Below are 12,283 nucleotides of genomic sequence, written 5' to 3'. Positions count from 1 at the left end.
AAAGATCTGGACGTGACTGAGTGACTAACACTTTCACACTTTGCTTCGAATATGACAAATAGTTATGCAGAAGACCACAGGGAACCCATGGGTTCCTGGAATAAGTACTAAGAACTGAAGCAGTCATCTTTCCCTCAACTGCAAATTTGACAACTGAATTGTGTCTGACTAATACCAAGCACACATACTGACCTGCAGAGGTCAATAGCTGGGCTTCGTTAAGCTCTGTACTGACCGCTTACATTTTCTAGATGAGGAAGAAATGGCCAGATGGGAAAATTCAATTGCACCTGGACTAAATTGTTTTATTTTTTAAAGGATAATTTAATTGCATATGGTCAATGAAGACTCTCTTTTGAAAATTTGGTTTTAGGTTAATTTAATTCACTAGAATTACTCCTATGGAGATCAATGTTTTTTTTTAGGGGAATTAGGGTGACATAGACATTTTCATTCATCTGTAAATCTTGGGCTAAGTTGTTTTTAGAAAGTAGAGATAGTGCAGAAAAATGGGAGAGTCTATAGACCATAACCCACCAGGCTCCTCTGTCGATGGGATTCTTCAGGTAAGAATACTGGAGTGGGTTGCCTTGCCCTCCTCCAGGGGATCTTCCCAACCCAGGGATCGAACCCAATCTCTTTCATCTCCTGCATTGGCATGTGGGTTCTTTACCACTAGAGCCACCTGGGAAGCTTTACCTGTCACGCCTATAATGTAGTCCACGGGGTCGCAAAGAGTCGGACACGACTGAGTGACTGAACTGAACTGATAATGTATTATCTAGAATTCCAGTTTTCACTTGTGTAAAGTGGGGATAATAAGCAGTGTCATGGAAGAAACTCAATAAAGTGCCGCTTGATATATTTTATAGTTTCTCTCCATTTGTTGACATTTGTCACATCTACACTTAATAGTAACTTATTTTAGCAACTCGCCATTTTCTAGTCTTTCTTAGAAATAACAGGCCTCTTCTTTTGCTTATATTTTCATATTTAATCAGGTTGCATCTTGACGGTAACAAGTACAACAGGCAATGAGCATATGTGTGGTGGAACACGGCTGCTTCTTGTCAAGCACACGCCCTGTGGGAGCAGAAGGGCCCCCTCTAGAACAGGGCTGCTGCCCAGCTGCACACGTGAGCTCCTTATGTAATTTAAAATTGTCTAGAGACCGAATTAGAAAGGGAAGAGAAAGGGGTGAAATGAATTTTAATAGTGTAGTATGTTTAACTCAGTACATCACCTCATTGGCTACATTGATTAGATAGTCACAAAAATGAGATAATTTTTTCTTCTTCTTTACTTTTATCTTGCTTTTAAAAAAAATGTATCAGAGCATAGTTGCTTTACAATGTTGTGTTAGTTTCTACTGTACAACAAAGTGAATCAGCCATAGCATATATATATATATATATATCCCCTCTTTCTGGGATTTCCTTCCCATTCAGGTCAGCACAGAGCCCTGAGGAGCGTTCCCTGTGCTGTACAGAAGGTTCTCATCAGTTATCTATTTTATACGTGGTACCAGTGGTGCATATATGAATAGTATCAGTGGTGTATACGGTTTACCGTCTTCTTCCTTTTCTCCATTTACTTACGTTTTACTTCAGTATCCAGTGCAGGGCTGCCCTCGAATTGGGAGGAATTCTCAGAATCCACTTCTAAATGCAAAGCACAACAAATAAATAAATAAATACGACAAACCAAGACGGTGGGCTCGGGCTGGTTTTGATCTGTTCTTCGGCACTGCAGTAGCTGATTTTGTTGGGCTCTCAGGGGACGCAGGATGGGGGGCACATGAAAGCTGGCTTTTAAAATTTTTCCTTAAAGGAGCCTCTGCAACGAGATGAAATTGCTTCAGAAGAGAAGGGCTCTCTTCCGAAAGCATGAAAAAGGTAAAAGGCGACGAAATCAAAGTAAGGAAGAGGGGAAAACATTAGAATAAAAGGCTCACGTGTAAGGGAATGTCACTTGGGCTGAGGGAATAGACAGTGAGTGAAGTGGAGAAATACTGGAGACCACAGAAAACAAAGGCCTTTGAAGGAGGGACTGGCATCATGAAAAGAAGGAGGCTGTTTGCTTAACAAGAAGGATTTGCGTTCGATCTAAATTAGACAGGACGAAGCAGGAAAATAAGAATGAGCTTCCACTCTGTTTCGTGTCCATGGACTGTAACGTCACCTCTAAATCTCTCTGTATGTCGGCTGTGCAGAAGAGGCTCAGCCTTGAACGTGGGTTGAAAAGACCTCATGTGAACAAGCAGCACTGGATTCAAATTCTAGAACTGCCTTTCTGAGACACCTTAGATGAATCACAATGATTTTCTCCCATTTCAAATTCGTCCCCTCCTGTGGCAACAGGGACCTGCATGGAGGTGTGAATTTAAAACTGAGTTGGGGAAAAACAGGGGAACATCTGTAAACACCATCAGTGGGACTTGGAATATGCTTCTGGCTTTAGTTCTACCGAGACCATGTGGCCCTGTGGAAATGTTGAAGGCGGTGACAAAGAGAATTCAAATTGTGCATATACTATGGCTACGGCCAAGAGAAAAAGAGGAAATAATTGATATGGTAGAGACAATGACTATTTTTCTTTTTGTCATTTTAACATCATTTATACAATCTTTTGAGTGTTAGAGAAAAAGATACGTCAACACACAGCTGCTCGGATGTAGAGGTGGTGTTTTCTTCCTTCAGTTTGTCGAGTCCTCACTCCACACACAGTTAGAAAATATTTTAGTGACCGATTCCTGGCACTCACCTTATGTCAGAGGGAACCTTGCCCTGACACAGGAGAGATGAGATTCTTTGAGGAGAAACTGGTGGCAAAGGCATGTATTACCATGATTTGTCCCTCTTGTTTATAACACATATCTGTTAACAGACCCTCCCCAACCCCAATTTCTGTGCATAATCAAAGCCCAGATCCTGTTCAGGGGATCCCTTTAGGAGGGTTTCTTGAGTAGCTCCAGGAAGGTGCATTCCTAAATTATCTCCTCTCTTGAGGAGCTATTCCTTTGTCTTAAGAATTCCCTTTCTTGGGACTTTCCTGGTGGACCAGTGGCTAAGACTCTGCTCTCCCAATGTGGGGACAAGGGTTCAAGCCCTGCTTGGTGAACTAGATCCCACATGTGGCAACTAAAAATTCACATGCCACAACTAAAGATTCTGGTGCTGCAGCTAAGACCCCGTGCAGCCTTCCCTTTCTTCAAGATTTTCTTTGAAAATGTGAATAATCCTGAAAACGGTAATGTAGAAAATCACCAACTCTGATCTTAACATTCTGCATCTTGCTATTTTAACTCTAAGCCCTTTGCCCAGACCACTTTACTGCCTGATTCTATCTTTCCACTTTCCAAACTCTCTTCTCCTATGGTGCCAGTTCTCTTTCTAAAACTCAGATTAAATGTATCCTTCACATTCTAACACCCATTGCCTGTAGCAGATTTTCTTTCAAATTGAGGTTACGGTCCATTTGGTGGGTTATAACACACCTTCACAAAATGAAAGAAGGTTAAATAGGATTGAAATATCAGTATTTTCACAAACTGAAGGGTTACATTCTGTTATGCAAAACTTTTATTTATTACATGTACATTTTGCACCTCCATACTTATAGAAAGCATTTCCTGCTACACTGTGGTTGGAAATTGAAACCCACTGGCCTAGGGGCATCCCTTGCAGTCCAGGGGCTAAGACTCCAGGCTCCCGTCGCAGGGGGCCTGGGATCGATTCCTGGACAGGGAACTAGACCCCACATGCCACAACTAAAGATCCTGCATGCCGAATCTAAGACAAGCACAGCCAAATAAATACATTTTTAAAAGGAGAGAATATATCTCAAAAAAAAAAAGAAAGAAAGAAAAAGAAAAAACAGAAACACCCTATTATAATTAAAAAAAAAGAGAGAGACAGAAAGAAAGCCACTGGCCTGTAGGATGCAGTGGACACTTGGGGCCTTTGGGCTCTTTCCAAGGCTTGATGAACCTGGAAAGGCTGGTTCACGTATCCGCTCCTCCGTGTTCCTCGCCGGCAGCATCAGGCACTTCCGGTTGCCTTTTGGCACGCGCGCGCGCTCTCTCTCTGAGCGCACATATCACATCCGGTTCTATTTTGCACGTCCTCTCTTTGCCATGAGAGACTCCTCGGAGAACAGCCCTCTGTAAGAACCTTCCACTGTCGATGTCCACGAGGAAGCGAGGCATCATCAGTTCAGTTCAGTCGCTCAGTCGTGTCCGACTCTTTGTGACCCCATGAATCGTAGCATGCCAGGCCTCCCTGTCCTCCCTGAACTCCCTGAACCCCCGGAGTTCACCCAAACTCATGTCCATTGAGTCGGTGATGCCATTCAGCCGTCTCGTCCTCTGTCGTCCCCTTCTCCTCCTGCCCCCAATCCCTCCCAGCGTCAGAGTCTTTTCCAATGAGTCAACTCTTCCCATGAGGTGGCCAAAGGACTGGAGTTTCAGCTTCAGCATCATTCCTTCCCAAGAACACCCAGGACTGATCTCCTTTAGAATGGACTGGTTGGATCTCCTTGCAGTCCAAGGGACTCTCAAGAGTCTTCTCCAACACCACAGTTCAAAAGCATCAATTCTTCGGCACTCAGCTTTCTTCACAGTCCAACTCTCACATCCATACATGACCACAGGAAAAACCATAGCCTTGACTAAATGGACCTTTGTTGGCAAAGTAATGTCTCTGCTTTTGAATATGCTCTCTAGGTGGGTCATAACTTTTCTTCCAAGGAGTAAGCGTCTTTTAATTTCACGGCTGCAGTCACCATCTTCAGTGATTTTGGAGCCCCCCAAAATAAAGTCTGACACTGTTTCCACTCTTTCCTCATCTATTTGCCATGAGGTGATGGGACCAGATGCTGTGATCTTCATTTTCTGAATGTTGAGCTTTAGGGAAATCGTAACTTGTATAAAATATAGAAAAGATGCTTTGGTTTCATAATTATGGGATTTTGAGAAAACCTTGAGGAAAGCAACGGAATTAAGGCCGTGGATGGGGAGGACATTTTTACCCAACTGACAGTGGTTGAGAATTCCATAAGGAAGATGTGAGGAAGGTAAATCACAGAAGGTCAGCTTTAAAAAAAAAAAAAATTAGGTATTTAACTTGTTTATTTTATATTTGTTTATTTGGCCATGTGGGGACTTAGCTGTGGCATGCAGGACCTTTCATTGCAGTGCATAGAGTCTCTAGTTGTGGCCCGAGGGCTCAGTAGTTACTCACGGCTTGTGAGGTCATAGTTCCCCAGCCAGGGGCTGAACCTGCATCTTCTGCAAAGCAGACGCTTAACCACTGGACCAGAAGGAAAGTCCCCAGAGGGTTAGCTGTGTGCGTGAAAAAGTTTTACATAAACTTCTCATTCTTTACATTCCAAGTCAAGGATATTTGTTACTTTCAATATTTTCACTGAGCATATTTAATGAAATGTCTGTGGCATAAAGTACCGGGTAATGATTTCTGATAGACTAGAGATTACTCCATGAGTTGAGAAGGTCCCCTGGAGAAGGAAATGACAACCCACTCCAGTATTCTTGCCTGGAGAATCCTGTGGACGGAGGAACCTGGTGGGCTGCAGTCTATGGGGTCTCGAAGAATCGGACATGACTGAGCGCACACACACACACAAATTACCCAATGTATCTTGATAGCTCCAGTATTTTGTCCTTTTCCTTAAGTTACAAATGTTATTTTTGTTTACCTTCTTTCCAACTTGCATTGTTATGGGTATAAAATTAATTGTATTTAAACAATGTAAAGAATTTCTAAATTATTTCTAAATTTCACAGTTAATTTCTCGCGAGAAGAAAAACGAACACAGAGTTAAGCAGTAACCATTTCTGCACGTGACAGACTTAGCCCAGATCAGAGCTGCAGTTTCCTAACGTCCGCGCTGAGGCTCCTTAGCACAGTTCACTAGAGACTTGCCTGTTTGGGTGTTTTCACTTCTGTCATGAAATGTGTTCCTCTTTTCAGTCCTTACTTATCAGTAATCATCAAGCCTATGGCTTATCTAATTTGAGATGAATGAAGCAGAACTAGATTAATTCCAGAGGGGATTAGAAGAAATAAGGACAAAAACCTTGTGTTCAAATTTCATATTTAATAAAAGCCCGATACAAATTAAAATATAGATATTGTATATTGCTCCATTCAAATCATTTTAAGGAGAAAAACAACCTCAGATCTTTGGTGGTGAAATATCTCTTTCCCTGTCTTGACATTATAAAATGTTTACAAAATATGGTGGTACTTTTGTTCTTAATTTTCTCCTGCATTTTTCATTCACTGTGGATCCCTACCCCCCCACCACACACACACACACACCACCTTTTGCTGTGGTGGCTTTTCAGTTTTCCTTATTTCTGTCTCCTCCTTTTTGTTTATCTCCAATTTCCCCCTCTTCCTCCCCTCCTCCGTGTTCTCTCTTCCCACCTTGCGGTGTTGTTTAAGCATGCTGTAAACTTATTCATTCCCCAAAGGCAAGCCAGCTATCTGAGCAACACTTTGTCAGCATAATACATTTACAGAATGCATATTTATGAACCTTTGAGCTTTTATTGTTCCACAGGGCAAATAAAAAACATGAAAAGTAGCAATATAGTGTTTCAAAGGTCCCTCAAGGAAAACAAAAGTAGCTGGAAATAAATTTGGAAAGAGATTCTTCTGTACAAACAGATCCTTGAATTGGTTCTTACAAAAGGCTGAAGAGTAGGACCGTTTTTGTTTTTCCCCCTACTAAGACTTAGGAAATTTTAAACTTTTTAATAGGTCTAGCCGCTTACAATTTGGAAAAGAAAATAATTTTAAAAGAGGATTGGACATAAATGTTTACAATCTAGAGAATCTTAAAACAGCATGTTGCATTTGGTGATAATAAAAAAAGAAGAGGAAGATGGGGGCCGAAATTGAAAAGCCCATCTTACCTCCAAATTGCCTTCCAGCATGGAGTCAAACTAAATGAGCCAGATTAAAGAGCTAGGGAGTCGAAATGAAAATCTTATAAAATGTCTTTTGAGAGTCTTATTTTCATTGATCTTAGAAGATTAATCGAATTCTCATCATGTTCCCCAACTCCCTAAAATGAACAGATTATTAATATTTAATGCTTGGTGGGGAAGTGGCCACAGGACCCACCCACTGTGTTCAGACAGAGTGAGATAAACCTAGAGAAGGTGAGAAGCCTAGAGGTGAGAATTCTGAAGAATTCTAATGGGGACTCCACGCCCAAGTTCTGATTTAGATATCAAGGTGGGGTGTATGCTCTTTTCGGGATCATCTCTGTCCTTCAGTACCCTCCATTTATAGATGCCATATACTTCAAGCTCTCAACAGACTGAATGGCATATATCCAGAAGTTGTGTCTAAGAAGCATCAAAGTGGAGCCTTCAGTTTTGAACCTGCAATTCTGAGGCTCTTGCAGTTTGAACAGTTAGTAACGCCAGACTGTACAACAATGAGCCCAAAGCCAGTCTTCAATCACTAGGCAAATAGGTCTTGGCAATGGGCTGCACCGAAATAAGGGACCGAATTCCAGAGGACAGAGTGGAACTAGGTTCTAAGCTGGGCTTCCCAGGTAGCTCAGTGGGTGAAGAATCTGCCTACAATGCTGGAGCCTCAGTAGACACAGGTTCAATCCCTGTGTTGGAGAGATACCGTGGAGAAGGAAATGGCAACATACTCCAGTATTCTTGCCTGGGAAATCTCACAGACAAAGGAGCCTGGTGGGCTACAGTCCGTGGGGTCTCAAAGAGTTGAACATGAGTGGGCACAACAGCAGGTTCTAAGTTCCACATGAAGTGGGAAGAATCGTAGACTCCTTAGATTCAGAACATTCCAGGATTTCATTTCCGTTGGAGAATGAGTGCCAGGGAAGAACACAACCCTGAGGACCATGTTCATCTCCCCTTCGTGTCTCATATGTTTAAGCCCCCAAAAGCACTCAGAGAGAGACATTTCCTAAGGAGAACAGAGGAGGAGCCCTGGCCCCAGCCTGACTCCACAGTCTTCACTAACAGTTGTCTTGGCTCCACCTCCTTCTTTTCAAATGGTTCCCTTCCTGACTCTAGACAGGGGCTTCCCTAGTGGCTCAGAGGGTATAGCGTCTGCCCGCACTGTGGGAGACCCGGGTTCGATCCTTGGGTTGGGAAGATCCCCTGGAGAAGAAAATGGCAACCCACTCCGATACTCTTGCCTGGAAAATCCCATGGATGGAGAAGCCTGGTGGGCTACAGCCCACGCGGTCACAAAGAGGAGAAGGCTCGTGGGCTACAGCCCATGCGGTCTCAAAGAGTGGGACACAACTGAGCGACTTCACTGACTCTAGACAAAGAAGACCCCCAGGTAGTGACCACAGTGAGTCCTAACAACATCCCTGCCAAGCCAAGATGAGGGAGACCTGGTGTTCATACTTAGGTTCCCTGGGGAAAGTCCCATCCCTTAACGCTTACTTTATTAGTAAGTAAACGAGGTCCAGGTGATGATTACAAGTTTCTCATTGTCCGGGAGAAGGCTGGTGAGCACCACGGGAGCAGACCAAGTGAATTCTCTGCATCGCCGCATAGCCCGTGTCCAAGCTGCCTGTTGACAACGGATGTGGACGGGCTTGTGTTAGTCAACCTGAGTTAAGTTTCGCCTCTGTGCCTTGCTCTCCTGATTATCACTCAACAATTCTGATTGCGCATATCATGTTTATTCTGCGGGGAGGTTAAACGGCTGTCTCTGTATTTCACTGCACAGAACAAAGGAATTGGTTTTTATGCCTTTGGCATGAAGACATGTCACATTTCCTTCTTCTCTCTAGTTTATCTGCTTCTTCCCCTTTCTCTACCTCTGTGGCACAGTTCTATGTGGGACATTAATAATCCTAACAACTGCCTCCAGGAAAACCCACACGAGGCCACGGGGCATAAATAACCACAGTGTCCCCATCACCTAAAACTCGGGTTTAGAAAAAAAAATGTAAGCAGTAATTAAATAATAACTGTTAGCATTCAGAACCATTTAACACGCTGCCTGTAGTATTATTCGTTGAAGGAGATGCTAAGACTGATGGCGCTCAGGAAAAAGAAAGAAAGAAGGCACAGTCCTTAAGGAAAGCCTCCTGGTGACAGGAGGCACCTCTCCTGCTGGCGCATCTGCCTGTGCTTAGTTGCTCAGTCGTGTCCGACTTTTTGTGACCCCGTGGGCTGTAGCCTGCCAGGCCCCTCTGTCCATGGGGTTTCTCCAGGTAAGAATACTGCAGTGGGTAGCCTATCCCTTCTCCAGCAGATCTTCCTGACCCAGGAATCAAAGCAGGGTCTCCTGCATTGCAGGCAGATTCTTTACCAGCTGAGCTACCAGGGAAGCCCGGGGCATCTGCTTACCTACAATTTTAAAATGTAAAGTCTTGGGACTTCCCTGGTGATCCAATGGTTAAGACTTCACCTTCCGATGCAGGGGCTGTGGTTCAGTCCCTGGTCAAGGAGCTAAGATCACACATACCTCATGGCCAGAAACCCAGAATGTAAACAACAGGAGCAATATTGTAACAAGCTGAATAAAAACTTTAAAAGTGGTCGGCTTCAAAAAATAAAATAAAAAAATGCAATGTCCTAAAAGCTGTATGAAGTCCTGCTTTGTCCTGCCTTGGCATCTGTTGATTTCCTGAAAAGCAAAACTGTCGGTTGTCTAGTTGTGTCCGACTCTTTGGGACCCCGTGGACTGTAGCCTGCCAGGCTCCTCCGTCCATGGGATTCTCTACGCAAGAATACTGGGTAACCATTCCCTTCTCCATGGGATCTTCCCAGCCCAGGGATTGAACCCAGGTCTCCTGCATTGCAGGCGGATTCTTTACCTTCTGAGCCACCAGGAAAGCCCTCATTTATTTCCTAGACATCCTCTGTTCTTTGTCCATGCTGAACTACTTTCAACTTTCCAAGCATTCAAGTTTGAAATTCCTCTTTCCCCGCGATGTTGTGTGAGTTCCACGTACCCAGAAAACTCCTGCTCATCCCTCAAAAGACTGGCTCATGTCCTCCCTCAGAATTTGATCCGACACCAAGGCTCTGCAGAGGTGGAGGAGGCAGCAGCTACTGGTCTCTGTTACATCGCCCCTGGACTCGTGTTGTAACTACAGAACCATGAGTCTCTGGAAAGAAAGGACCATGTGTTGCTCGTTTTTACATCACTTGGGTGGGGCACAGCCTGGGGCACATAAAAGGTACTTAGAATGTGTGTTGAATTCATGGCCGGCTGGATGGATGGAATATTAAAGTTGTAGTGGGAGATTTGCACTAGGGTGAGCGAGCTCAGAGAAGTCGATGATGATGACCATGATTTATAGAAGAAGCAGAGATTGGGGTGACAGGGGAGCACCGTCACCTCCTCCAGCATCAGCTGCTCCCCATGAGGTATTTCCAGGCTTCCCAGGTGGTGCTAGTGGTAAAGAACTAGCCCACCAGGCTCCTCAATCCGTGAGATCTCCTAGGCAAGAATACTGGAGTGGGTTGCCATTTCCTTCTCCATGGGATCTTCCCAACCTAGGGATTGAACCTGCATCTCTTGAGGCTCCTGCATTATAGGCAAATTCTTCATGCACTGGGCTACCTGGGAGTCGTAAGAGACACAGATTTGAGCCTTGGGTGGGGAAGATCCCATGGAGGAGGAAATGGCAACCCACTCCAGTATTCTTGCCTGGAGAATTTCATGGACAGAGGAGCCTGGGGGGCTACAGTCCAGGGGGTGGCAAAGAGTTGAACACAACTTAGTGACTGAGCAACGACAACAAACGGTTGTGGTTTGAACCACCGAATTTGAAGGTGGTTTGTTACTGATCATGGGAACTTGCAAGAGCCCATTTGTGATTCATTAAATCAACCTTAAAATGATGCCCCAAATGACATATTCTTCAGCAACGAGTCCGCTAGGGCGTGATACATGTAAAGCATTGATTACAATTTTCAGAAACCTTTGCTTAGACACATTCATCTCTCTTCAAACCACTCTCTTGAGCTTCCCTGGTGGCTCAGCTGATAAAGAATCTGCCTGTGATGCAGGAGACCCTCTTTCGATTCCTGGGTTGGGAAGATCCCCTGGAGAAGGGATGGCTACCTAGATAGCTACCCTCTCCAGTGTTCTTGCCTGGAGAATCCCCATGGACAGAGGAGCCTGGCGGGCTGCTGTCCATGGGGTCACAGAGTTGGACACGACCGAGCAACCAAGCACATTCATAGCTCACTCTCGCCTGACTGTGGATGCGTTCTTTATTTTTCCAGCACTCTGCACACTGGCTCCCTTTTAAGCTACATCTGTGCTTCAAGAGGAATATTTTTTTCTGGAATTTACAGCAATGACACTTTGACCTTGGCTGATCCCTGGTATCTAAGGTGTCAGAAAGGGGCTTTTTTTATGTTTATCTTGTAATTGGGTCCAAAAAGCAGGCACAGCCTTATGTCGTTTTCAGTGTATACGTTCTGAGAAGAGCAGCGTCCGACAGCTCGTGGGAGCAACAGGGTTTCATAGAGACACGTGTCCACATGCTACTCGATTTTTCCACAATGTTTCAGGCATGTTAAGTTGGAAATTTTGGTGAAGGAGAAGTTGAAATTGATAAGATTCTCCAAAGGAAGAATACAGCATCCTTCTAAAGAACCGGGTTTAAACACTGGCTTCACAGAAACAAATATCGTGTATTAAGGCGTATGTGTGGAGTCTAGAGAAACGATACAGATTAACTGCAAGAACAGAGACACAGACATAAGAGAAGGGACTTGTGGACACAGCGAGGAGGAGAGGTGGGATGAACTGAGCGGGTAGCTCCGTATGTACACGACGTGTGTAAAATGGGTAACTAGAGGGAAACTGCTGCACAGCCCAGGGAGCTCAGCGGGTGCTCTGTGATGACCCAGAGCGTGGGATGCGGGGCAGAAGAAAGGCCAAGAGGCCTGTATGTTTGCATATAGCTGGTTCCCGTCACTGCCCAGCAGAAACTAGCACAACATTGTAAAGCATTTGTACTCCAACTAAAAAAACAAAATTAAAAAAAGTTAACTAAGAAAAAAAAAACTTGGCCCATATCCTTGCCAGAGGGATAAAAAGGCCCCGGGATGAAAATATTTTATAAAGGGAACTTGTTCGGAGGGAACCGAGCTGTGAGGTCTCAGGTGAAGGAGACGGTGGGACGAGCAAGAAACACTCTCCTTGTCCACCAAGCTTCACAAGGGGGCCTGGTGGACCCCTTGGAGCACGTGTGCCCTGAGCGCACGGGGCACGGGGCACGTGAGTGCTGT

The sequence above is a fragment of the Bos mutus genome, chromosome 16 (genome assembly GCF_027580195.1).
Source record: "Bos mutus isolate GX-2022 chromosome 16, NWIPB_WYAK_1.1, whole genome shotgun sequence".
Classification (NCBI taxonomy): Eukaryota; Metazoa; Chordata; class Mammalia; order Artiodactyla; family Bovidae; genus Bos; species Bos mutus.
This window is presented reverse-complemented; position numbering follows the sequence as displayed.